The sequence below is a fragment of the Pristis pectinata genome, chromosome 14, assembly GCF_009764475.1.
Source record: "Pristis pectinata isolate sPriPec2 chromosome 14, sPriPec2.1.pri, whole genome shotgun sequence".
In the NCBI taxonomy this organism is placed as follows: Eukaryota; Metazoa; Chordata; class Chondrichthyes; order Rhinopristiformes; family Pristidae; genus Pristis; species Pristis pectinata.
The window spans coordinates 52,038,510-52,044,095 of record NC_067418.1 but is presented as its reverse complement, the minus strand read 5'-3'; the positions used below and the strand labels follow the sequence as shown (position 1 = coordinate 52,044,095).

The 5,586-nt window shown below is 44.8% G+C and overlaps 1 non-coding gene across 1 annotated transcript; it reads left to right on the top strand.

Moving 5' to 3' along the window:
* The first annotated feature begins 2,274 nt into the window (after positions 1-2,274).
* trnal-uag (transfer RNA leucine (anticodon UAG)) lies at positions 2,275-2,356 on the top strand. Its single transcript has one exon. It is a non-coding gene; the product is annotated as a tRNA-Leu (tRNA).
* The last annotated feature ends 3,230 nt before the right edge of the window (positions 2,357-5,586 follow it).

Below are 5,586 nucleotides of genomic sequence, written 5' to 3'. Positions count from 1 at the left end.
CAGAATTCCGCAGCTTGATCTCGCCCCCACTGAAGGCATTCCGCCTCATCTCATTGATAACATTTCCTCTCATATTATTAACCTTTTCCCTCTGGTTGTTGATTCTAAGCTAAGGGAAACATTCTGCAGCAAGCCAGCCTGTAGAGCACTTTCAGTACATTGTACAATGCATTTGGCAACGTTGCAGAAGAGCCACAAAGTCAGTTGAACAGTGCATAAGGAATGCATCGTGTTCTGAATGGCCTGTTCCTGTACTATACGGCTCTAAGTCTCGATGAAAATTATGAATGGCAAAGGAAGGGGAGATATTAGGTATTCGTCCCAATGGCAGAGTTGTCAGAGTCCATTTCAGTTGGAGTCAGAATTTTGGAGGGGATCTGAGGAAGATTTTCATTCACCAGAGGGCGGTAGAAATCAGGTACATGATGGCAAAGAAAGCAGTGGATAAAAATGTTCTTACATTTCACAGCCAATTAATACGCACTTGGATCCGGACGACAAAACAATCTCTGGACCAAGTGAGAGCAAATGGAATTGCTGGAGATAGGTACTTAATCGTCGGAAGTGACAGGGTGGGCCGAAGGACTTGACTCTCTGCTGTATGACGCTGTGACGCTGATGGTAACACTGAAGCCGGGTTTTTGTGTCAAAAGCAGAAATTCCAAAAGTGGTCAGCAGGTCAGGCAGCAGGAGAGAAAACAACTGTTGAGCATGTCCTGCTTCGCCCTGTCTGACTACATATCTGAACAGAACTGAAATCACATAACAGCTTCCTCGTTTCACCAAATTCCCGCACTCAAAAATCTCCAGTGATTTTTGCGGTGTATGAACGATATTCCGTGAAAAAATCTCCGGATAATCAGAGCTATTGAAACAGAAAGTTTTCCAGCAGAGTAGCAGGACCTTTGGTCCGACTCATCAATGCCGACAAAGTTGCCAATCTGAGGCGGTCCCACTTGCCGGAACACTGAATCCACTGTGGTAAAGCACCTGTCACAAGAGTGTGGCACTGACTTTTAAACAGTAACTCTAATCTTTCGAATCTGCAGTTGGATGAAACGTCGTCCCCGATTTCCGCTTGTCAGGACCGCTCAAGAACTCACAAGTTTCAATCAAGACATCTCTCGGTTTTCTCAACTGCAGCAGATTCCCGACTGGCTGTACAACCTTCCTTCACAAAGCTCCCGCTCATTGCCGGTATCGGTCTGGTAAGTTGCACTTAATTATGTCCAACTCATTCAGCTCCGGAAATAAATAAGGAGGCCAACATTGAAAATGTTGTTGCTGATGCCGTGCCAGCGCTGCTCTTCATTTTTGATATACAATCTCCCTGCATTGGAATTCAAAACATCCGAAAAGAAACAATAACATTTCATCACTTCCCTGAATATTTATAAAACTGCACGGTGTCTTTTTAATCAATTACGCATTAAGATACCAGTTCTACCAGCATTCGGGAGTTTTGCAATCGCTCAAGAATAAAATAAAGAACCCTTTAATTTAGATTGTATTCCAAATAGACAATGTCATATTTTCTGATATTGTTCGGGCAGTTGTCCTTTCGCCTATCACCTGCGTCTCCTTTGAAATGCCAGAAGGCTGTCCACTTCTTTGGAATTCAACTGCTTTTGGTTATTGTTGCTTTTTTTTTGTTTGTTGCCAACACCGCAGCCCTGTTTTGATCTTACGTTCAACCCGCGTGGCCTTACTTCTCGCTGGTTTAAAAATTTGTTTCGTTTCATTGTTAAAATTGTTTGTTTATATCATTGCGACAACACTTTTCGTTCCCACGTCCTGTCTTCACGGGAATAAAATTAGCAAAGACGCTGAGCTGTCAGTCCTCTTGTCCCTGAAACTCCGCTTCACAAATAGCTGACCTACCGACTTCCTGCTCACCATCGGTTCGACGGCCCTGTTCATTATGCTCATTCCATGGATGGATGTCCTCCTTTATTTCCTGTGTGGCAGAACAACTACGAAGCATCGTTACCGCTTGCATCAGTGATGTGTTTGAGGCACAGCGGAATCTTGAGGGAAACTTAATCCAGTCTTGAAATTCGAAATTACACATGCAGCCTCAGAGTGCGGTTACCCTTCTTTGTCATTTTTCCTGACTCTGTCTCTTCCCGCTCGATCACTGTTTGTCTTTAACTGTCCCTTCCCCAAAAGTATATCACATAACTCACTTTGTTCCTCGAAGTGAATTTCCATGCATTAATTGGAAAGTGCAGACTCGAAGCAATGAATTGGAGATCAGATGTTAAGCAAATCGGTGGTAGTGTGGCCGAGCGGTCTAAGGCGCTGGATTTAGGATCCAGTCTCTGAGGGAACGTGGGTTAGAATCCCACCACTGCCAAGCATCGAATTTTCACCTGCGCTTTTTGAGAAGCTGCTCAATGCACAGACAGTCACAGGCGACATTCTCCAAACGGACCTTGTAATTGAAATACCCCATTCTTCTGACTGTTTCAATAAACCTGTTCTGCTTAGAAAACAGCACGACTTTTCACACTGAATTGGATGCAGTTTACTAAGTGAAGCCCCATCAATGTGCGAGACGTCATTATTCCTATCTTGCTATTGATGTCGGCACAGCTTATCATCCATATTCCCAACACAGTGAATGGTGCTAGCTTCCTTGAAGCCAATCGATGATTTTCATTTGGAAACTCAGCTAATGAGACCGGTTGATGAGGGCAATTTCCCTGCCCACCAACAATCAACCCTCTTTAAAATATGGAAGTGAAATGGTATTAAAGTTTGCCCACTTTGCTGCATTTAGCTCTGCATTGAACGGAGACTTCTCCTCCTTTAATTCTCCCCTTGATATCTTCATGTTTCCGTAACTTTCTTCTTTCTCAAACGTCTTCGCTATGCCGTCCTTCAAATATTCCGACTTCAAAGCGAAATGTGAAAAGGTGAATTGCTGCCAATGTTCAGTGGGCCAGTGGGCGACCTTCCTCCACTTTCTTCATTAGAAAACAAAATCTAAAGCAGTGAACTCATCTCGTGAGCATAAAGTGAAACCAACATGGTCATAATTCCATCACAATGCTCCCTGGGCATTTTTGTGCTGTCGGTGACATTTCCGATGTTACGAAAAACACAGCAAGTGTTGCGAATTTTTCAGTTGGCCAACGAAACTGTGCGAAATGGGATGTGCCAACCAACGGTAAGCGTGCGCTGAATTCCGCAGCCACCGCGCCGCAAACGCTGTGAGGAAAAATCAAAACTCAGCTTTCAGGACGACAACATCAGTTGGACTCGCCGACTTCTCCAGGATAGTACCGCTGTCCATGCAACACAAGGTCAGCGCACCGAAGAAGTGGATCATCTGAGCGACGGGCGATCTGCAATTAGGTAACACTATTATTATTTTTCACATTGAAAGTCAGAAACCTGCAGTGGGAAAGATGCCATTCCTGTACAGAAATAAAAATCAGTTCTCACTTGTCCCATGTGATTGTTTGCTTCACGAGGTCTCCGTTAAAGAGAAGACCTCTCTGTCCATCCTGATGACATGTTGAATTTTGCAACAAGTTTCCGTTTTGAATCTGTGGGTATTGAATGGTGGTTTAGAACTGACAGATACGGTGCTGGTGCCACATGCACAGTTTTCTGTTCCCCGATTGGAAGCTGACTTACATTACGAAATGTATCATTACGAATAAAATTTTCATTTTGCCACAGGTAATTTAATTATCCACTGTATAATGCTTCTGGTTTGCAGGTGAGTGCCTGAGTCTGGAAGAAATGGAATGGAACGTGGAAAATAAAATGGGATTAATGAAAGATCAGTGTGAATGTTCACCTGAGTCGACAACTACAAAGAAGCCCCAATAACTCACGCGTAGCCCCTCCTACTGCTATCCATGTAGTCTGCAAATTTATCCATCACATGTTTCAGTAACTTCTTCCGATTAACTTCCTTGCTGAGGTAGGGAGAATTGAAGAGATTGTCTGAGACTGGCGACGCGCTGATCTGTGGAGAGAAATCCCAGAGACCCAGCTAAGTTACTCGCGAGGTGTGGAGGGTCATCTTGAGGAGACTGATGGAAGCCAGATTGACAGAGGTCTTGTATTTCCCTGCGTTATTGGTACGGAACCGTGCACATTCCCCGATTGAGAGGAGAAGACTGATTGGCCAGACTTTGTGCTTGTTGCTTGGGACATAGGAGGTTGTAATTCAAGGGGATACAACAGACTCTGTCAGTGCTCAGCAGCGTGGCAAAGAATATGAAGTGTTGGCAGCCTCACGTGGTTTTTGTGGTGCAGTGGTTATCACGTTCGCTTTACACGCGGAAGTTCCCCAGTTCAATCTTGGGCGGAAACACTGTTGATTTCTTTTGTGCTCCAGTTTCTGAAAAGCACGTGATACTCGGCCTTCCCATAAGGGCTTACAACAGCTGCCCAAAATTCTTGCTGCCATTTTCAAGAGAGACAGAATAGATGCAAACACTTGAGGTCGGTGAAACGATCGTTGCAGGACTTGAACCTGTAAACTCCTGATGGCGTCACATGAAACACCGAAGTCAGACGCCTTACCCATTCCGCCACACAGTCCATTTTTTTCAGGACCCGAGGAAAAACCTCAGGAATGATGCTGGGGCGGTGCCTGCCAGAAATTGAGAAGAAGATGCGACGCATTTTTCCAGCACAGAAAGTTGCCCTGTTTGAATTGTTTCAACAATTAGGATGTGTTCGCGACAGAACGACGAGAATTCGCAGACGGGCGCGGTTTTCATCGCGGCTCAGAAGTGCGAAGGATCGCGTGGCCTGTCTCTGCTCTTCCCGCTGACAGACAAAATGTGGTCATGCTGACTCAGTGAGATGCCTGGAGTGAGCTGTTTCAGGGTGCAAACTAAATGTATTTGGAGCGGACTACTTGAGGTAGACATCATCTTCCCTTCTCTGTGGGTTGTCTGAAGCACCACATGCTTTCCCTCAATTACATAACCGGTGTTATGACGATGATGTACTCAGAGCCCAGGTTCCCAACACTCCGAGAAAGAACACGTCGCAAGTGTCCGAGATTCCATAATTACCTCGTTATTTCCTCTCATTCACTTATTCCTAATTTAAAATCCTTGTAAATCGCCCACTGTTACTCTGTCACCAAATGAGAGATGCTGTTTGAAATTAGACATAAATGAGAATTTGACGAATCTCTGAAATTTTCCGGCCCCGATGTCGGTAGAGGTTGGACCATTAAATAGTTCAGGTGCGTCAAAGCAGTTCGACCGGTGTTCTGATCGCTTCCTTCCAGTGTTGCTCGTGTTGGGCGAGTCCCCGTCGCGTAACAATAAGGATTTCCAATTTTCAACCTTCTATTCCTTCACATGATTATTTTCCAATTATTATCCAATGTTATGGTCACGGATCCTGCATATTCACATCGAGCACCTCGGTCGCTCGTTGGGGCTCATTAGATCCATCACCCATTTCGATTTTCTTGCAACACTTGTGGTTTCAGAAACAACATCCGGACAGACAACGTTGATGCAAAAAAAGTGGGCAAGTTCCTCCAAAGTAATCACGTCCCAACTGAGGATCTGAATTCAAAAAAGGTGGAGACGGTCCGAAGTC